The sequence below is a fragment of the Nilaparvata lugens genome, chromosome 9 (assembly GCF_014356525.2).
Source record: "Nilaparvata lugens isolate BPH chromosome 9, ASM1435652v1, whole genome shotgun sequence".
Taxonomy (NCBI): Eukaryota; Metazoa; Arthropoda; class Insecta; order Hemiptera; family Delphacidae; genus Nilaparvata; species Nilaparvata lugens.
The window spans coordinates 18,046,497-18,070,008 of NC_052512.1; the positions used below are offsets into that span (position 1 = coordinate 18,046,497).

A 23,512-nucleotide genomic window follows, 5' to 3' on the forward strand; every position below is an offset into this window, starting at 1 on the left:
TATTTTGAATCTAAATACTACTATTCTGTCGGAAGAACTTATTTTACACTATCCAAAGCCAAGCAATGTCCCTTGGAAAATATTACAAACTAGCAGGAACCCGTGCTTCGCAAGGATCTATTTTCAAACTTGATAATCTGAAAACTTGACGTAATGAAATTTTAAAGAACTTAAAATAGGCCTATAACCATCCTTGGTTAATTGAGAATCTAGCCTTTGAGCAAAATTTCAAGTTAATTAGTCCAGTAGTTCAGACGTGGTGATGCGTCAAACATAATTTTCCTATCCCATACGTGTATAAGCCAACTCTTTATTTTATTATAGATATGGTTAACAACTGCAAGAGATAGGAGTGTAGAACAGAATAGTTGTGAAACTATGATAGCGCCAGAAGTGTCTCAAACACAATAGTAGGTACTACATGAACTTTTTGAAAGTGATTTAAAAAAAAATGTTAAAACAACAGAACTGAAAGTTGTCGACCTTATCATTCTACCTTCATTTAGAGAGGCTTTTGTTTGAGCCGAATGAAATCTTCTATATATATAAAAAAATGAATGTCTGTTTGTGTGTTTGTTCCCTATGACTTGAAAAATACTTAACATAACGGCATGAAACTTTGGGAATATGTTGTGTGAATATTGGGGATGGTTCCTGACCAGAAATTTTAATAGGGTGGCTAATAATGATTATTTATTAATCTACTTTACAGGCCTATGTTTTCGAAATTGTCGGCCTGGCGGCTACCGAAGAACGGAAAGATGATCATGATTCAAGATCATATTGAGATAATATGATTTAGCATCTAAAGTTACCAGCTGTAATAAACACGTCACCCTATGATAAATTGTGTAGGCTACTGGTATTACAACGGTAGTTTGGAGTTGATGTGTAGTTGATTGGTACCAGCTGTAGATAATGGTTCCTTAGAAGACCTATACAAATAATCATCACCCCCCTATCATTGAGTAACCGGGAAATGTTTAGAAAAATTATTCACCTCATGGAAGAGAGTTGTTCATATTGCATTTATTATTATACTGAAGAATGTCAGAATAATTCACATTTTTTTTGAATTTAGCTTAGCTTATTTTCATCCTGAGAATCCTAAAATGGAAGATGGAAAGAATATGTAATTCCTGGTGATGATTCATCGTACATCGCATATTTCCTGGACCATCTATTGACAATCATCAACTATGAAAACATTGAACTCATCTTTGAAACACTAATTTATCCTATCTATTTTTTTTTTAATTCAACACTTTACTGTTAGATATTACTACCAATTGATTGAGAAGAATATGTTTTGGGAATAATGAATGCTGCATGACTAAGCACATAGGAATTCCGTATTTAGATGTGAATGAAAATATTGATTGTCAGATAAATTTCATGATTCACCAAATAAAGTGAAGTGTACATTGACTTTCGGCGGTACGAAGTTCGCCATGTAAGCTAGTTGTAAATAAAGCTTTATTATTAATTATAGTCAACACTGAAAAAAGACAGGCTCAATCACCAGGAATACTATAAGTTCTGTGAAGGATTAGTAAGCCATTAATTTTGATTAGTTTAATCACTTACATTATGGACAATCAATATGTATGACATTTATTAGCTACAAAATAAAAAACTTTTATTGAAGTGACCCCGACTACTACAATATGAATAACCATTTAGATCAAATAAAAGATATTACTCACATCTCTCGTCAACTCGTACTTCTTGTTCACAAAATATTAACACAAAAATATGAGTTTTATTGAATGAACTCACGGCTAGTACTCAAGTTTGTCTTTTTCTGGCCATGCTACAAATGAATATAGGTTTATGTTTGACAACTTGTTTTTTAAAATCTTGTTGTCTATTAAGAAATTTTTCAATGTGATTTTTGTTTGCAATAAAATTTGAAAAAAAGAATTATCAACAAACTCCTAACCAAAGAAAATCTCTGTGCTCTGTTCTAATCGGAATGTATGAGACTCATACAACAATGGAACAAATACGTGGCAAGCTAGCGCTTTCGATCTATGGAAAATTAAATTCGATCAGCTGATTGATGAAATTATTTTAAGCTTTCCAATGATTATAACATATGTTAGAATATCATGTGTCGATTATCTCAGTTCCATATGGCATTCACCTTACCATGTTCATAACCTTACTAAATATGATCCTTTTCCATCCTTTGAAACCCTTAGAGGCAAAATATCTCAAAATCCGTTCTTAGTGCGCGTCTAGCATGTTTGAAGAATATTTGTGCAAAGTTTCAAGTCTGTAGGACAATTAGTTTGAGCTGTAGTGTGATTTTACATCAAAATTTTCGAAAAATGCCCTCTCCTGGACCCTCCTGTGCTCTCGATCGAAATTTTTCTGCATAGATCTAATTTTCTTCGTAGCTGAACAAAAAAGTTCCTCATGACTTTGCTGTGCAATGAGCGGTTAAAAAGTACAAAATTCTGGGGGGGCCCCAGCTCCCTCAGGGGGGCAAATTTCTGAAAATCCTTTCTCAGTGGATGTTTTCAGGCTACCATAAACAATCGTGCAAAATTTCAAGTTTTTAGGCTCAGTAGTTTGGGCTGTAGTGGTGTGATTTCAGTCTGTCGGGGCTTAGCCTTTTATAAGTATAGAGAAGATGAATGCAATGCATCGGATTTATCTGGATCGGTTTATTGGTTTATTGCAATGCATTGGTCTATCAAGATTGTTTTATGGGTTAATCTGAAATTATAATAGTATAACGTTGTCTACAAACGATTTTCCAGCCTACTAACTTTTCATATAGTCCGGGCGCAAATGTCATTCCGTGGTCATTTTTGGGTAACAGCCGTGGAAGATGTCTTAATTTCTACGTTAGGTCTAGCATAATAAGGATCGTGATGATGATAAGTCGAAATCACAGGCAAACACCTCGGAAACAAGATGGCCGCCAAACTTTTCAGGGTTTTGCTATATCGCTTGTATTTCAATAGCCGTTTGAGATATTCAACCGTTTTTTTTCAGACGAAAAAATTTTCAAAATCTTCCTCTACAATTTTAGTTTTATAAAATTTTCTTTTAAAACGCATATTTTCTTAGTTCAAATTTTTTTAGTTGACCTTCAAAAGCCCAAAAAAACGTTTTTTCTAAATTTGTTCAAATTTCATCCCATTATAACTTTTTTTGTGCAAGAGATACAGATAAGTTTTGAATCGATGAAATTTAGAGCATTTTTTCAACTTCAAAACGATATATCTTCATGCGCTATACATGAAAAAATGAATTCCCCAGCGCCCTCCAAAGAAAACCCTGCATGACTTGTGGTGCGTTTTTTCATACGCTTGAGGTAACAAGCTAGAAATATAAAATCGATTTTTTCATTACTACTTTAAGATAGAGACTTGAAAATGTTCTCAATCTCTTCGTTACAACAAGACGAATAAGAATATAGGGTGCGTACACAAAGAAAGCTGGTTGCCGGCGCCGGAAAACCAGCCGCTGTAAGCGCGTCCCGGCTTGAGAAGAACTTAACATGGTTTCAAGTGTGCCCGTACACAGTAAACGCCGGTGCCGGCTCAACAAGCGCAACAAGCGCGAGCTGCCGGCGTCAACCGGCAAACAAGTATGAAGAGAACATTCTTGTAGCCGGTTTCCAGCAACTGGCTCAGTCTGCGAGTGGTCTCTGTACTGTGCGTACAGTTAGTCTCCAGTACAGTCTCTGTACTGCAGTTGGTTAGCGTAGTGTGTACTGTGCAGTAGTTTTAAAGATGGTTGATACAGATGATTTAATGACATTTAATGACAATACGCTCTTCTTGTTCTATTGGTTGCTTATGCCAGTTTGACCACTTTTTAATCAAACGTCCTTCAATGTTTCTTAATATGTAATCGAAAGTCGCTAGCTCCATTCTCATGTATGTGTAGAACCGTTGTGGGTCACCTTTTAGTTGCGGAAACAAGTGATGGTATTCACCAAGTTTCTTCCTATGTCTATTAATAACATGAACACCGAATTTCCTCCTTTGCAATAATTTTAAATGAACACTCTCCGCCAAAAACACATCATCACTAGACGAAGACATCTTTGACACTGCTCAAAGTGAACTGACTTGTCGCGCTTGTTACCAGCTTTCTTTATGTACGGCTTCAAGCTTTTACCGCGCTTATAAGCTCGAGGAGCAAGCTGCTGGTTTTCCGGCGCCGGCAACCAGCTTTCTTTGTGTACGCACCCATTGATGATGGAAACAACGAAAATATTCGACATGATTGAAAAATAAAATATGGCGGTCATTATTGACAGAAATGTTTTTATCGCTTGTTATTCAGTTATTGTGAGAGATATCGGATTGGTTTTATAACCAAAGTGTTCAGAATTAACCAAACAATGATGTTCGAGAGAATCATCTCATTTCGACCACTCTTTCCATTACTTATTCAACTTCAAAACCTTGAAACATACATTTTTCGAAGACAATATTTCACTTTCCACTCTGTATATTATGTATTCGCAGTGGAAAAACACTAGTATTATTGTGTTGTAGAATATTTCCAAAGCTTTAAAGATTCGAAAACATCTGGTTGGAGGCTGTATGTCCATATTTTACGGCTGGAGCGTCATCGGAAAAAGAGTAGAAAGTACTGTTTGCAGCAGAAAACACGCTTTTTTCACCAAATGCCAATCCCAATAATTAGAAAACCATATAACTCATGACTCCTTGAAGGTACAGACTCGGGAATGGTATACTATAAATCTCTTTATAATGAAGTGTAGGAAGAGATTATCCATGATGGCAATCTCAAAAATGTTTGTCATCATGAAAAAACAATATGGCGGCAAAAATATGTCGATTTTCAAGAAATCGTCTGTAATTCTAATAATGTCGAGGATATCGAATGAATTTAGCTATCTGGAGGCTCCAAAATAATCATAATACAGTATTCTAGAGATTTATCCAATTCAACCAACTTTTACTATGGTGAATATAACTTCAAACTCTTGAAATTAGATTTTTTTGTGGACAAGATTTTACTTTCCACCCTTTAAATGTATTCAGAGAGAACAAACACTGATATTATTGGCACAGTGTTGTAGAATATTATTTTAGCTTCAAAATGACATCTAGTAAGGCTGTAAGTCCACCTTCTACGGCTGGAGCGCCATTGGAAAAAGAGAAAAATACTGTTCACAGCGGGAAACACCCTTTTTTACACCATATGCCAAACCTGAACAATTGGAAAACCATGTAACTTATGACCTCTCGAAGGTAAATACCTAGAAATGGTATACCTTCATTAATGGTTACCTTCATTTTTTTCGGAAAGCAATACTTTCCTTACCTATGGTAATAGGGCAAGGGAAGTAAAAACACATTTTTTGGGTGAGCCTTTTGCTCTCTTCTATTCCCATCATAATAATTGATATCGGGGCACCGAGCTTCACTCTGGAGTTCAAAAGCATAGTTTTTCATTTATTTATTTATCTATTGATACACAGAACGCAATTATTTAAAACGATTGGGAAGGGCCAACAGGCACAGCCCAAAACTGTTTCTTCCCCGAATTTTGATTTATACAAGAAGTTTGGTTTATAAATAAACCAAAAAGTAGGCTATGCTCCAGAAACTTTTGAATTTAAGTCCAATTTACAGAACAAACATTTTGAAAAGAGAAAAGTTTGAATTCAGATTGTTCACAAACCAAATTGAATTACAAAATAACACTCACTAATCACTTAGAACAGTGAAATAATGATCAAATATTTTTATCGTAGAACGCAGATTTTGGGCGTTTGCATCTTCGGATGTTTTTCATTCAAATCCGTTCTTATTGTGCCTCCAGATGGCCAACTGAACAATCCTGCCAAATTTTAACGTATTTAGTTCAGAATATTTCTAGTTCTGTTTGTTATGAATGAATGAGAGAGTGAATGAATCAGTGCCATTTCGCTCTTATGAATATATATTTCAAATTATTTGTAACATTTCCTTGTTCATTTGACACAAGCACTTAAGTCCACTTTTCAAAGGAATGAGATAATTTGACATCCGGATGTAGAATTTCGAGATCTACACTTTGGTAAAACCACTTTAGTCCTACTTCTGTTATCAAGACCATAATAACATCTTAAGTCAGGTATTGCAGATGAACTTTGGGAATCTATGCTTGGGTATAAACACTTTACTGTAGATAGTTTGAAAATGTTAATTGATCCTTGCTGTTTGGATGGTGTAAAGTATCATTTGGTAAAATGGTCCACTCATGTCATATTTTTTCTTGGACCAAACAACTCAAGTCATAATTAAATTAGTAGTTTTTTATTTTTTCATCACTTTGGAATAATAGAATCATGAATATGTGTATTTTGAACCTACTTTGTACCTTCCATTGTGATAGGATCGGAAATATCCCTAAAAATTATGATTGAACATACAAGAAAACTTTGGACTCCATTTTCTCAAACGTAAAAATTTTGACTTGAGTGTTGACATAATATGTCCAATATATGACCAAGGATTTAGTAATATTACTGACATGGAAATAAATCAATATTTACCAAAACCACCGAAAAAAAATGAGGTTGATCTTCATTGCAGCTTTCTACAAAACTGATTAACGGAAGATTGAAAAATCTATGGACTTTGAAAATTTATGAAGCAAGAAACTAACACACGGGTTGATTATGCAGCTCAATCTCTGAATCTATAAAGGGAAATTGCTTAGAGTTACCCTGATTCTTATATGATTTTCCAACTATCGTACAATAGGCTTCTGATTAATGAAATCAAGAAAATCAATAGCTACATCGTTATACTCGATTCAACAACAATTTTGATTTGGGGAAACAGCTGTTCAAATACAAAAGTTGATGGAAGCGTTTCAAGTTGTGAGATACGTGGAATGCTATAGTGAGGTCCACGTTATAAAGCAGTGTTTGATTAGCAATGGTATTGCTATCCTTGTCTATCATTCAACAAAGCGAATAGCGCTATATCTTTCTCGCTTTGCTCTGTTGCCAGATCGCCTTTCAACAAAGTAAAATTAATAAATAGTTAATAAAATATTTCATCTTTATTATGAAAATTCATTATGAAATTATTGATAAATATTTATATCTCTTACTAAATTAAATACTAGTGGTTCTTTGAACAGTAGACCTCACGCACTTTTCTCATCCACAAGTATCTAATTCAAAATTCAAATTTTAATTCATGTCACCTGTTTGAAATATTAACAATCTCAGTTCACGTTTGAATTTGTATTTCATCTATACTTTTAAAATTCTTATCTCACTGACTCACTCACTCACTCACTGATCATGATTTCTGGGAAACCACTGGATTGATTGCAACAAAACTAGGAATAAAGCTTCTTTATACGCCCTAGGTGCTCACTAAGAAATCTTTTGACGATATTTCAACTCTAAGGGTGGTTTTTGAGGGTTTAAAGTTCGTCTTTTAGCATGTATATTCTTCTTCCCCCAATCTCTTATAATTATAATTTAAATGTCCATATCATATGTTACTATAGAACCATAATCTAGAGAGAGTTCCTCTTCGAAACAGTTGTTAACTGGCAACTGAATTGATGATTTTGTCGGGTTGGCATTAAGTTGAGATGACTTCATTAGGTTGGCACCAAGTTGAAGAGCTAATTAAAATGCATTTATCGAGAACAAATTGATTGGGCACGGTTGCTTTAATCAGAGCTTAACCTTGGAGTATAGATAATTTTTATTTTTCATAAAACAAACTTTTATGACTGGATGATAAATCGCTTGCCCGCAAGAAAAGTGACACAACTCGAAAAACAAAATTTTTCAGAAGGGCCAGAGTAAAGTTTCCTTTTTTTCAACATCCTGTAAATCTCTTCATTCTGATCCAAATTTGATCCCAAATACACCAATGTCTGCATAACTTCCTCAAGAATGACAAAAAAGAATTTATAGGAAGATATTTTCATAATTACACACCCCATCATAAAAAATATGATCAAATTTCGAGTTGGGGCATTTTTCTTGTAGTCTAGGCAATACACCTCTCAAAATTATTTCCTCGAACAGCTGTTCTACGAATCTTTTTGTGATTTTTCTGGCTTCAAATTTATCAAGTTTTTTAATATATTTCAATTTATTAATGCATTTTAAAGTGTAATAATAATTTGTTTCATCTTTCTGATCAACCGAGTTACAACATTTTTAGTATAATGTTTATTTGGACTGTAAATTTTTGTGATCTTTATAAAAGTGTTTTCATAACCTCATTTGGACTATTTTTATCAAAATTAGGGAGGGGAACAGTTTTGGGTTTATCCTGTTGATTCTCTCCCAATCATTAATTTGATGTTGTGATTAAGGAATGTAATGTAAAATAGTACATGCAGCAATGTGGATTATCTCAAGTTAAAACGGCATAAATTGAAATTTTATGTACCAGTAATAGATCCTTCCAAGGATGGGGATCCATAGATCTCGTAGGAGTGCAACAAAAAGAACTGTAAAAATTATACAATACTTTTGTTAACCAAATTTGTGCAAATGCTCCCTGAAGTTTTCTCTCAAGAGTCTAGAATTAGGAACATGAAGTTACTTATCAATATTACAAACTAAAATTGCTTATTCGAATGAATATCGTTAAAGAGAAATGAATAACTGTTAGTAATAAATTGGTTATTATCTTGGATTTCTTATTCTATTTCACATCATTTTTCTTCATCATTTAGAAAGAGTAGAAATGAGTTCAAGGGGAAAATAAGTTTTGGGGTAAAGAAGAGTACAATGGAAAAAATTTATAGAGTAATAATAAATTTAAGTGATTAATAAATTTCAATCTCCTTACAATAAAATACTAGAAGTGGGAACTTCTCAGTCTTAAGAACACAGAGTTGTGTGTTTCTAAACATGATAGAACTGAATTATTGCATCATAATATTCATTGTATCATAGAATATGAATGGTATCTAGAATAAGGAATTGAGAGTTCTTATTTCAATCGTATCAAATCGAAATAAATATTGTGAAGATAAAATGCATAGTTTATACTAGTCGATCAGTATTGGGATTTTTATTGATGTTGTTTGGAAGTACCTCTCCAACTCACTGAGTGCCCAATAAGTAATTCAAAGTGGTTTTCGATTATTCTTCATGAATTTGTTACTGCACTAAAGTCTGCACTTTTGTGTACAACTTGGAAGCAATGTTTTGTCGGAATCGTTTTTTTGACTTTGAAGATGAGACATAGTACGTCTCACCGTTGTTAGGTTGGCGTTTTGATACTTCTTTCACCCAAGCTTGTTTTTTAATGAATAATGAATAATGAATTTATTGCCAAATACAAGAAATATTTTTACAAACAGAATAATAATTTAATCACAATAGTTTTTCCCTATAGTTACCCAAAAAAGTGCTCATTCCCGCATCAATTAATTATAGTAAGCAAAATACCTTATTCCCACACCCAGTGCGGGAATGTAAACACTTTGTCGCACTCCAAATTTGCAACATAACAACACAAAATAGTTAACACGCTTTATGACGGTAGAGTGTGGCAAAGTGAAAGAAATAATGTTGGTTAACCTGAATATGTTGCTGGCTGGAAATTTTTGTAAAACAGCTGATTAAGTTGAGAGTACCTACGCAAAGTACTCACTCTGGAGTACCTACGCAAAGTACTCACTTCGCGCACTCTCAGCAGAAATTGACGTTTTGAGCCATCACAGTTCTCAAGTAATTCCCACTCATACCCACTCATTTCTACTCTTTTCCAGGTTTCCACGTTCTGAGCACCCCCAGTTCAGGAGTAATAATTGATTTTTTGATTTACTATATTGTACATGGGACATACTATGAGTGGGAATGACTTGAGAACTGTGATGGCTCAAAACGTCAATTTCTGCTGAGAGTAGCTCTCATAGACTTCTACTCTTGTGCCGGTTTCCACGTTTTGAGCACCTCTAGTTCAGGAGTTATAATTGATTTTTTGATTTACCATATTGTACATGGGACATACTATGAGTGGGAATGACTTGAGAACTGTGATGGCTCGAAACGTCAATTTCTGCTGAGAGTAGCTTCTCATAGACTTCTACTCTTGTGCCGGTTTCCACGTTTTGAGCACCTCTAGTTCAGGAGTTATAATTGATTTTTTGATTCACCAAATAGTTCATGGGACATACTATGAGTGGGAATCACTTGAGAATGTGAAGGCTCAAAACGTTAATTTCTGCTGAGAGTAGCTTCTCATAGACCTACCTCTACTCTCGAGCAGGATTACAAATTTTGAGCACCTCTGGTTTAGGACTAATAATTAATTTTATCTCCTCATATAATTCTATGAGTGTGAGTTTCTCGAAAACGGTGGTCGCTTAAAACAGAATAAAAGTTGCTCAAATCAGCTCAAAATGTTGGCATGTCTAGTTTTCTGATTCCGAAAAGTGGAGAGCTGGCATAAAGTTGGCTCTCCAATTTTTGAGACGTCATATCTCGAGAACGGTGGGTGCTCAAAACGATATAAAAGTTGCTGAAATCAGCTCAAAACGATGGCGTTAAGAGATTTAAAAAATATTAAAGTGGAAAGCCAACTTAATGTTGGTGTATATTTGTGTCGATTCGCACATATAAGTGCAAAGTATGATAACCAAATACATTCATGGATTTACAAATACAGTTATTCAACTGTTCATAACCTAGTAAGCTAGTTCCCTAGTTACGAGAGAAGCTATGATCAATAATTGCTGGAAGTATATAGATTCATCTAAACATTTCATTTTTTTTTAAGAAGAATAGAGTTGATATTACACCAGATATACCGGATCAGCTATCCTCAGTATATACCTTAAACACTCTATAACACTTTAAACTTGAAGTATTTTTTAAAAAATGACACCTTTCTCTATTATGTAAGTAATTTCAATAAATAGCAAATATTGCTTTCGAAGTGCCTTCAAAGTTGTAAGCTCCTTTTATAATCACTCTGTATTTCTAATGGATGCACTTCATTTTTGTTTTTATTTATTTATTATTTCACAAAGGCTACTTTCTATAGTGAAGTCCACGTTATAATGACAGTATTTGATCAACTTTGGTTTTGCTATCCTTGTCTATCATTCGACAAAGCCAGTGGTCCTATCCTTTTCTAGGTCCACAACGATGCCAATTATGTTTTTGACAGTGTAGAAATATAAATTAATTAATTCAGAGAATCGGCATCGCTATTCTTCTATCTTCATCCACTGTCATTATAACGTGGACCTCACTATAGAAGTATTTTAAGCCTAGGTGATGATGATGAGATGAATGATAATAAAATGAAGGTGGAGATATGAATCAATACACATTTTAGGTTATGCTATCCACATTAATAGATTTGATCAACTTTTCAGTCCAGAAATGAATAAACTAGAAATTTTGAATATTCCCCCCTTATGGATGTACATGGATTTGAGAATATATAGTACAGATATATTGTACCCGTATTATGACGCTTGATTGATGTATTCAGATATATGTGGAATGTATATAGATGTATCTGGTGGATATAATAGGCTACGACCCTCTAGTTTATCTATATGATGTGTATATTCACTATTTAGCAGCTAAAGAGCAGCTAATTCATGTATAGAATGTGTATAAATGTATGTGTTACATCTATTATAGCCTATTAATGTATGTATCTACATGGACATGTAATCAACAGAGATAAATCTAACAAATCCATGTGACTGAGCACAGGGTGAGAAGCAGCGAAATAATTATGGACGAGGAATGCTGCAACACCCATAATCAAATTATCGGGTTATAGTCTCTCAGTTAATGTTCATAGCGCTCGAAAATTGTGGGTAAGCATGGACCGCATACATTCATCAATAGTGAGGTCCACGTTATAATGGCAGTGTCTGATTAGCGACGGTATTGCTATCCTTGTTCATCATTCAACAAAGCAGATAGCTCTATCTCTTTCTCGCTTTGCTCTGTTGCCAGATCGTCTTTTAACAATACAGAATTAATAATTAATCAACAAAATATTCCATTATAATTCATTATGAGAAATATAATTTCTTGATAATAAAATATATTTGATTATTTTAAACGGAATGAACAGTTTATATCACATCAATAAACCTGTTTCAGCTATCGTCTATAGAAGCATTGACAAGACTGAGGATCGGCAACGTTGTTCTCCTATCTTTCTCCACTGTCATTATAACGCGGACCTCACGATAGACTGGGTGATAATCAGCGTATTGTCACGGTAAACAGCAAAATCCAATTATCTGGGTGTTTGTCGTATGGAAGGACGCGCGGCGCGCAGAACGCGATGGTTTTCATGAACAGAAGGAATGCTGATTAATCGCTTGCTCGCACACAGATCGCTCGGACTTACGGAGAAACGCCATGCAACTGCCACGAAATCAGACACATCGTATTTCATAGTGAGGTCCACGTTATTATGCCAGTACTTGGTCAACTTTGGTGTCACTATCCTTGTCTATTATTCGACGAAGCCGATAGCACTATCCTTTTTACTTTCCTTGCCCTATTACCATAGGTAAGAAAAGTATTGCTTCCCAAAAAAAATTAAGGTACCCTAATTTCATGTTTTCTATACGTTTCAAGGTCCCCTGAGTCCAAAAAAAATATTTTTGGGTCTGTGTGTGTGTGTGTGTGTGTGTGTGTGTGTGTGTGTGTGTGTGTGTGTGTGTGTGTGTGTGTTTATATGTATATGGCTGTTCTACAAAAAAATATCTACATGATTGTGTTGTGTTCTTTTGAATAAACTGCTCTACCTACCTACCTCTCGCACGAGAAGGAGGTTACAAAGTAAATTTCTCAAGGATGGGGTGGACCCCCTGTTAGTTTCTCAGGGAGGAGACTCATGCCAGTTAATAGGGCTGATATATAACTATACAGGGTATGAATTTGAAAAAAATCGGTCATGTCCTTTTTGAGAAAATCGTGATAGAAATTTAACAAAATTCATTCTAGTCAGGAATATTACGAAGCTCCTGCAATTTTCCCAGAAATGAGACTCATGTCAGTTGATAGGGCTTATCAATAGCTATCCAGGGTATAAATTTGAAGAAAATCGTCAGAGCCGTTTTTGAGAAAACTGTGAAAAACATGGTTTTTTAGCCATTATCCGCCATTTTGAATTGAATTTCATTGAATTTCTTATTGTCGAATCCTCATGGTATAAGGACCTCAAGTTCAAAATTCTATGTCAATCGGTTGATTAGGAATGGAGTTATCGTGTTCACACACACACACACACACACACACCACACACACACACACACACACACACACACCACACCACACACACCACACACACCACACACACACACACACACCACACACACACACACACACACCACACACACACACACACCACACACACACACACACACACACACACACACAACACACACACACACACACAACACACACACCACACCACACACACACACACACACACACACACACACACCACACACACACACACACACACACACACACACACACACACACACACACACACACACACACACACACACACACACACACACACACACACCACACACACACACACACACACACACACAACACACACACACACACACACATACACACACACACACACACACACACACACACACACACACACACACACACAGACCAACATCCAAAAATCATGTTTTTTGACTCAGGGGACCTTGAAACGTATAGAAAGCATGAAATTGGGGTACATTTTTTTTGGAAAGCAATACTTTCTTTACCTATGGTGATAGGGCAAGGAAAGTGAAAAGTGAATCAATGTGAGTGCGATTGAGGATCCTATTCAAATTAAAATTTCTACTTTACTGTGACTTTGAAAATGTGGCTCGCCATCTTGGATCAACTGTATAGAGAAGAAACAGATTGATAGAAGGAGGAAAGAGGAACGAGAAGAAGAAGAAGTATATGAAGAAGAAGAATAAGAAGAAGAAGAAGAAGAAGAAGAAAAAGAGGAAGAAGAAGAAGAGGATGATAATAATAATGATTTTGGAACGTGTCTGAATCGGATTCCCCTTGGAATTTCCCACTTTGATGCGCTTTCTCCTCTGCAATTTCTCACTTTCGCGCGCATTCCCCTTATTTTGCCGCCAAAAGATCAGTCGCCGACACTCTGGAATCTTTCCTCGGCCTTTGTTTTCCCTTCTTTTTTTTCTTCTCATCTTCTACTTCTTTTCCACTCTCCATCCTCATTCATCTCATCCTCAGGGGGTCGAAAAGAGAGCATTTGTCTCCACAAAGTTCATGATTGTCACCGCTGCAGACAGCTAGTCACCTTCTTTTATATCCCTTTCACACACTCACTCTCTCTCTCTCTATCTCACACACACACTTACACACCAACGAATGTCATCCTCTCTTCTGCACCATTACTCCATTTATTCTCCTTTTTTCATTTTCACTCACACACACGCACACACTCTCAAACTCTCTAGACTATGTGATCGACTGTTGATAGGGAAAAATATCCTTCACTATTATTGTTTCATTCTTTTTGATGGTCTGGAAAAATCGCTCATGATCTGTTAGCCTTTCTAATAAAAGCAATTAAAAGTCTATAGGAATAATAAATAACCGAAGTCCTAATTAAGTGCTGTAAATTACCCCCAAGACTTCTGCTATTGCAAATATTGACAACAGAGTGAACAGCTAGATGGAAATTCGATGACCGCTACTATTCAAAAAATCTGGTATGCTGCATTCACACAACTTTCCTTGCCGTTATGAAGATTAATCACCTGAAGCTAGTTTTCACGCGCATCTCAAGTCTACTATTCAAAGATCTGAGCCAGCTGGTGACAGGACAATAACGCTGGAGACACACGAGGTCTGCTATCTCTCTATAGTAAATGATTTAATAGAATTAACAGTTGCCAACAGTTTGAAATTGATCAATCACATTTTCTCGAATTTCGAGCTTATTTCAATTTAAGGTGAAAATGTTACAGAGCATTAATTGTAGAGATTTTCATGCTCAATCTTTTCCACTTGGATTTATTTGTTTAAATTGCATCTGAAGCCTGATAATTGGGAATATAAAATCAAACTTTCCATAGATGGGACGGAGCTTCTGAAATTTTTAAAGAAATTCTGAAAAACTTTCATCAAATGCAATTCAAGATGGCTGCAAAAATAGCGAAAATGATGTCAAAAACATGGTTTTTCGCAATTCTCCCGAAAACGGCTCCAACGATTTTGATCAAATTCATACCTAGAATAGTCGTTGATGAGATTGTCAACTGCCACAAGTCCCATATCTGTAGAAATTCCAGGAGCTCTGCCCTATCTACGCAAAGATTGAACATGGAAATCTCTACAATAAATGTTCAGTAACATTTTCACCTAAAATCAAAAATAAGCTCGAAATTCGACAAAATGTGATTATTAAAATGCAAACCTGATGAGAGAGGCAACTGTTGATTCTATCAAATCATTCACTGGGAGAGATAACAGAATTGATCTCGTCAGCTGATCAATTTTAAATTATATTTCCGAAAAATTGACACTGACGGTGGAGACACACGAGGCGGTTTTTGGCGAAATTTTCATAACGGCAAGGAAAGTTGTGTTAATGCGCCAAACCATATTTTTCTATGGTGAATTGTGGTGGAGTTGTTTGGTTGACGTAGAAGGAAATTCAACTATGATAATCCGTTGATTGGAATGAATGATTGAGTATACACTTATTACTTTTTTATATAGTACGGTCCACATTAAAATGCAAGTGAATGGATATAGGAGAACAGAGTTTTCGATTCTTACCTTGCCACTGCCTTTTATGAAGGAAATCATGTACAGTTATATGGACTGTTCATTCTTGTTTAACATAAACAATGATTATGCATCATTTGTCTGATCCAGGCAGCAAAGTTCCTGGATTTGAGTTGCCCCGACAGCAGTGGGTTTGCCTGAACAGGTTAAGAACTGGCCAGGGAAGATGCTATAAGAGCATGCATATTTGGGGATTTGCAGAGTCCCCCAATTGAGAGTGTGGAGAGACTCAAACCATGAACCACATTGTCTCGTCATGTCCATTGTATCATTTTCCTGGAGGGTTGCCTAGATTGCACCTGGCGGATGAGGAGGCTGTGCTCTGGCTGAGGGAGTTAAACGGCATTTGATGTTAATCCGAAAAAATCTGGTGTGGTACACTCACACAACTTTCCTTGCTCATATTTGAAACTACGATCAGACTTCTGTATATATATATATAATTGTTTTCAGAGTACTTTTTCTTTGTGTGAATTGTGAAATTCAATGATTTTTTTAGTCGTCATTTTTTTGAAGTCGTCAAAACAGCTGTTCTACACATGACATATCTCGACTATGTGTTCTTTTTATGAACTGCGCTACCTACCTACCTCATGCACGAGAAGGAGGTTACTAAGTCCATTTCCCAAGGATGGGGTGGACCCCCCATTGGTTACCCAGGAAGGAGATTCATGCAAGTTGATAGAACTGATAAATAACTATACAGGGTATGAATTTGAAAGAAATCGGTCAAGTTATTTTTGAGAAAATCGTGAAAAGCATGGTTTTTTAGTAATTAGCCGCCATTTTTCTCAAGAATATTACGGAGCTCCTGCAATTTTCCCAGAAAAAAACTCATGTCATTTGATAGGGCTTATGAATAGCTATCCATGGTATAAATTTGAAGGAAATCGTTAGAGCCGTTTTCGAGAAAACCGTGAAAAACATGGTTTTTTAGTCATTATCCGCCATTTTTCTCAAGAGTATTACGGAGCTCCTGAAAGTTTTCCAGAAATGAAACTCATGCCAGTTGATAGGGCTTATTAATGGCTTATTCATGGTATAAATTTGAAGAAAATCGTTAGAGCCGTTTTCGAGAAAAACGTGAAAAACATGGTATTTTAGTAATTATCCGCCATTTTTTCCGCCATCTTGAATTGAATTTTATTGAATTTCTTATTGTCGGATCCTCATGGTATAAGGACCTTAAGTTTAAAATTTCAAGTCAATCGGTTAATTAGGAATGGAGTGATCGTGTTCACAGACATACACACATACACACACACACATACACACAAACACACACATACACACACACATACCAACAACCAAAAATCATGTTTTTGGACTCAGGGGACCTAGAAACGTATAGAAAACATGAAATTAGGGTACCTTGAATTTTTTTGGAAAGCAATACTTTCCTTACCTATGGTATAGGGCAAGGAAAGTAAAAAACTGATTGTTAGTTCTTAGTTTCATGTATTTTAATTAATATTTTGTGTTATGACAAATCCAAATTGATAGGCTCTATTTTTTTTTACTCTTGACTTTTGTTGCCCTAACCACTGCGACACCATACATATTCAATACACCACTGCACATGCTTATATATATTTGTCAAGAAATCAATTTTTCATTTCTCAATGACAATATTCTTATAAATCTTTTATATTTCTGTCAAGAAATCAATTTTTCATTTCTCAATGATAATATTCTTATAAATATTTAATTTCTAAATTTTTATATTTAATATTTTGTTATAAATCATATTACTTTATCGTAAAAAAACGACAAAGTTGCTAGATAAGAAAGGATATTGCTATTCGCTTTGTCGAATGATAGACAAGGATAGCAACACCAATGTTAATCAAATACTGCCATTATAACATGGCAGACTTCGGTGTGATGAGACTCTCTATTTCCATGATAGCCGTGGGCTACGAATTTTAATAAACTAGAGTAGAAAGACAGGGCTGACAAATTTGGAGTGACGTCACAACATGATGGAGGTTACATGTAACATGAATGGAACATCATGTTTTGAAATGTACTCGACGACAAGCTGTGGTAATGTTGGATGTGTCATGTTGGTACATGCCGAATGTGTCATACTGCTTGTACCGACCGGGTCTGCAGTTTTATCTATCGATGGGGGGCCACTGGACTATAATGCACGTTCAAAAACATGGAACATTTTTGACAATGGATCTTTCCAAAAGCATCAGATGCTCTTTTGTATGTTCTCAAAAGCAACGTTTCGCATCCGAGGAAGGATCGCTACACAAGGAGCTTTCAGTAGTTACGTTCTTTTAGCACAACACAGCCTATCAGCTGACAACATGCTCTTCCCATTGTTGGTGATACATTGCAACTTTCTCATTCATGAATAATCTCTGTTTGTTGACCGAGCGGAGTGAGGTCTAAAGCGGGATGCAGACCGGAGAAGCGCATTTCGTGAAGCCCTCTTTCATGAAACTTGTTACATGCAATCCGTTTCACTCGCGCATGCATACAAAAGAAACCTTCCCTGCTAATCTTATCAGTCGATTGCGAGCAACTTCCGTTTCACGTTTCCTGGAACTTTTTTCACGAAACGCTGTTTCTCCTGTGTGCATCCCGCCTGAGATTCAAGTCGACGATTTGGCATTCTCTTAATTTCAATATATGTTTTTATGTTGCGCATTTACAGCGAAACGCGGTAATAGATTTTCATGAAATTGACAGGTATGTTCCATTTTCAATTGCGCGTCGACGTATATACAAGGTTTTTGAAAGTTTTGCATTTCAAGGATAATATGAAAGGAAAAAGGAGCCTCCTTCATACGCCAATATTAGAGTAAAAATCAGACTATAGAATTATTCATCATAAATCAGCTAACAAGTGATTACACAGATGTGTGTAGAAGCCAGTCTATTGCTGTATTTCCATAAGGTCTATAGTTTCAATCAGGTACTTGTGGATGAGAATACTGCGTAAGGTCTACTGTTCATAGAACTACTAGTATAGTGAGGTCCACGTTATAATGACAGTGTTTGATAAGAGTGTATTGCTTTCCTTGTCTATCATTCAACAAAGTAGATAGAGCTATCTCTTTCTCGCTTTGCTCTGTTGCCAGATCGTCTTTCAACAATGTAGAATTAATAACTGATCAACAAAATTTTTCATTTCAACTATGAACATTTATTATGAAATTATTAAAAAATATAATTTCTTGCTTGATTAAATACAATTAATTATTTTAAACGGGAATGAACAGTTAGTTAATATTACATCAATAAACCTGTATCAGCTACCATCTATAGAAGGCATTGTAAAGACAGAGGATTGTCAACGTTGACTCTATCTTTCTCCACTGCCATTATGACGTGGACCACACTGTAGGGAGCTTCCTTCAAGAAAGCTCTGTGAGGAGCTTCCTCCATTTAGGGTCTCTGAATTCTGATGTTTTTACAAAGCCGTGAATATTACCCTGAAATGGTTTACCTTGCCTATATTCCGTTTCAAAGTCACGGTTACATGTGAAAATTGTCCTCGTCATTGAAAAAAGTGACCACGTCTTCAGGCAAGTTGTTAATCAGCATATCACATGCATTTTGACGGGCAACAAAATCGCGTTCAGTCAATTCTTCAACAAAAGCAAATTTATAGGGATGAAGTTGAAGGTCTTGAAGGAAAATTCGTCGAACAGTGGAGTCAGAAATTGCCATAGCAGCTGCATGTTCACGAGCCAAACGCCTGGGAGAACGCACAACTGACTGCCTTACTCTTTCGATATTTTCTGGAGTTCTGATGGTTCGTTGAAGTCAATTTCTAGGTTTAGCGACATAGTTAACCCACGACAGATTCTAATCATGGCCAGGAACGTGTCTGTGGGAAGGAATTTCAAATCGAGCGTGGAAGGTGATTGACCATTGGAAAAGAAGCTCCTAACAGCGAAGACCCACTGCTCTCTAGACCAGAGCATGATGGCTAATTTACTTGAAGGAGGATAAACTTAAGAGTTTTCCCCTCCAGATTTGCCCCCTCTTGCCCCTTTACATCACCAATTTAACGTATGGGATTTTTTCAAATAAGTAAGCTTCTTTATCTTTTTTCTGTATAGGGCTACTTTTATAGAAATAGAAAGAAAAAAGGAAAATCTTAGTACCCTTTTTGAAATATCACAACATGTTTCGGACATTGATGCCATGTTCTTTGTAAGTAAGTATGTTTCTCTGGCGCACTCGTACAGTACTAGTGTTTCTGTACTATTGAAAAGTTATAACAAAATTATTTTCATTTAAATTATGTTCTTATAAATAGGATTTCTATTTTGCTATAATTTTAAAGAGAAATTGGAATAGAATACCCACCGAGCAACATTACATCTGTTGTTCTTAAGTTCAGATTGGTGTATCACAACTTTTCAAATTAACCGCCATTTCAGGTTTGTATGAAAATGAAAATCTGATCTCAAAACAACGTTTCGAATCAAATCATGGAGAAACATATTTTATAAATAGATTTAATTATTTTGACGTGGAATTGATTATCACTTTCCATGCCCTATTACCATAGGTAAGGGAAGTATTGCTCTCCGAACAAAATTAAGGTACTCCAATTTGTAAATTTTTATACGTGTGTGTGTGTGTGTGTGTGTGTGTGTGGTGTGTGTGTGTGTGTGTGTGTGTGTGTGTGTGTGTGTGTGTGTGAATGATTTGGAATGATTTGAAATTTGGAACTTCAGGTCCTTCCACTATAAGGATCTGACACGAACAATTTCGATCAAATGCTTTTCAAGATGGCGGCTAAAAAACGGCGAGAATTTGTCAAAAACAGGGTTTTTCACGATTTTCTCCAAAACGGCTCCAACGATTCTGATCAAATTCATACCTAAAATAGTCATTGTTAATCTCTATCAACTACCACAAGTCGCATATCTGTAAAAATTTCAGGAGATCCGCCCCATCTGAGTAAAGTTTGATTTTTGATTCTCAATTATCAGGATTCAGATACAATTTAAACAAAAAATTCCAAATGGAAAAAATTGAGCATGAAAATCTCTACAATTAATGTTCAATAACATTTTCACCTTAAATTGAAAATAAGCTCGAAATTCGCGAAAATGTTATTATTTCAATTGCAAACTGTTGGCAACTGTTGATTCTATTAAATCATTCACTATGAAGAGATAGCAGACCTCGTGTGTCTCCAGTGTTATAGTCCTGTCACCAGCTGGCTTAGATCTTTGAATAGTAGACTTGAGATGCGCATGAACACTTGCGTCAGGTGATAAATTTTCTTAACGGCAAGGAAAGTTGAGTGAGTGTACCACACCAGATTCTAGTATCAAGGAAATGAGAACTAATAATATTATATCAAATTTAATGGGATGAATTGAGTAACAGCTGTGTACACTAAGTAGCAAAAAAGAGTAACTCGGCAACGTTGTTCTCCTATCTTTCTTCACTGCCATTATAACGTGGACATCACCATAGCATATTATTATTCTTAAGCCTACTCTTCTTTCACACACCTTCCTATCTCTCTATTTCTCTGTCTCTATTATCTTCAAATCTTTCCCGCTCAGAATTTTGCAACTCGACTCGACAGGATTTCGAAAATCACGTGCCAATTCCCACAGGGGTGGTTAGTCCACTAAAGTACTGTCGTGTAACGGTCCTTTCGGAATTATTCATTTCTCTTCCTTCTCATCCTCTACCTCTCACTTATCTCCCCTCCCTCAACCTTTATATTCCATAGCCCTATACTTACAAACCCCCCCCACCACATCCTTTCTACCCCACCACCTCTTAGCCTATCAAAGCTCACAGCTTCAAATCCAATCTCGTTTCCAAGCCAAACTCTACTTACAGTAGAGTGTGTAGAGGGAGATATAAACGTGGAATTCCAGCTCATGCATTCGTGCTAAAACACACATATGCATGTTTTGGCACTCAGTTTCTCCCCAATATATACCTCAGCATATATGTATGTATATATTATGGAGTGCATATGTGAGTAGGTCTATATGTTTGTAACAATGCTATCACAGTCAGTTCCATCAATGATACTAGCCTCAAAATCTTTCTTATATACTTCTCTCTTTCTCTCCACATCAAAAATCTTCTACTATTTTTGTCTCTTCCCTTCTCCTATCCCTCCATCCCCCCTCCCTCATCACCGCATCCTTCTTCTCTTGCTTCCAATATCAAATAATTAAACGAGCGTTAGAGAGTTCTCATTTTTGACTGACTAAAGGCCAAAGTCATTGTCCGTCTGTTTGTATGTTTTACAATAAGTTTAGAAATAATTGATCAATCAGCATCAAACTTTGAACACGTATTTTTCGAACCTTTTTAAAGGTCAAGTTTGTTGGATAACAAAATTGACTCACTCCTTCGTTCTTTTTCAGGATGGAACAGATAACATCGAAAGTGCATAAGGAAAAATTTAAGTTGTGATTAATTATTTAGTCAGCTGAAGAATTCATTGCATGCAATTACTGCAGTTTTTCCATTCATTCATTCATTCATAATATCAGGAAGCTATCACGTAGACAGTCCTTCATGTGCTGATACATGATAACAACATAATTCACAACAACAAACTGATACGGGTTGAGATATCAATGTGCGGCTTTCACCATTCATTTTTTCTTGGAAATCTGTATCGAGATCATGTATCACTTCACCACCTTCACATTTAGAAAAATGGATTTGAATTCATACGAGAGACAGAGATGTTGAAACGACAGAGTAATATTATTGAAGAGTAATTTTTCATTTCAAATTTATTCTCTCTTTCTTCCTTTCTCTCTCTCGCTGTCTCTCAGTTCCTTCTGAATCTGTATCTCTCTCTTTCTCTCTCACACTCTCACTTCAATCTCTAACCTTTCTTTTCGATTCTTCTATTCGCTCATTCTATTCTGGATACCATCATAACATTTGTCCCAGACACACTGAAGCTGCATAGGAACTTACGACAAGATTCAAGAGGTCATAAAAAAAAGAAGAAGAAGAAGAAGAAGATGAATGAGAACGATAAGAAAAGAAGAAGAAGAAGTAGAAAACGAAGGATAAGAAGGTGGAATAGGAGGAGAAGAAGAAGAATAAGAAGAAGAATATGATGAAGAAAAAGGGGTAATAAAAGAGAAAGGACACTGCCATTCCCATGTACGTGTCTTCAAGTACGTGATCATTCGATTCGATATATCGATACTTCACTCCGATAGTATCGAAACGGTTCGAATCGATAGTTATACGGTGATTTTACGGAAGGTACGTGGCTCCTTCTTGCCAGATATTATTGTTCTGTTATTTGCGCTGAGTGTGTGATTTAGCGTTCGGATGTGCTACAAGGAAATCTGTATTGAGATTTTATTTCTCCTTTCTGCAGAAGTCGCTCCACTTCAACTGTTTCCCAGCTCTATATCATTACCATAATGTTGTCATCATACATTGAACACAACGATACCATGGAAACCATGGTATATCTGAAGAAACCCTGGTATCAATTCTGAAATCCACGTTCTGAAGTCAACATATGACCAAGCGTTGGTTTTTCATCTTTGTCTGTCATTAGAAATGAACAGATAGCTCCTACCTTTTTCAATCCTTCACCGTTGGAAGATTGTTTGTAGTCCATAAAGCTGGAAACACACGAGGCGTTTTTCCAGACGAGTCGTCTCGTCTAGGTATCAAGGACGTCCCGTTTAAAATGGGACAGTCCCGTTTCTGGAGACTTGTCCCGTT

At 36.0% G+C, this 23,512-nt stretch overlaps 1 protein-coding gene and 1 long non-coding RNA gene across 2 annotated transcripts in view; one reads left to right on the forward strand and one right to left on the reverse strand.

Annotated features, from left to right (window-relative positions):
• Nucleotides 1–6,771, reverse strand: part of LOC111058249 — a 48,317-nt gene extending 41,546 nt beyond the window's left edge. Inside the window, exon 1 of the long non-coding RNA XR_005572166.1 lies at nt 6,536–6,771. This is a non-coding gene — a long non-coding RNA (uncharacterized LOC111058249). The remainder of the gene's footprint in view (nt 1–6,535) is intronic.
• Nucleotides 1–23,512, forward strand: part of LOC120353064 (protein amalgam-like) — a gene marked incomplete in the record, with an annotated part of 512,682 nt that overhangs the window by 218,955 nt on the left and 270,215 nt on the right.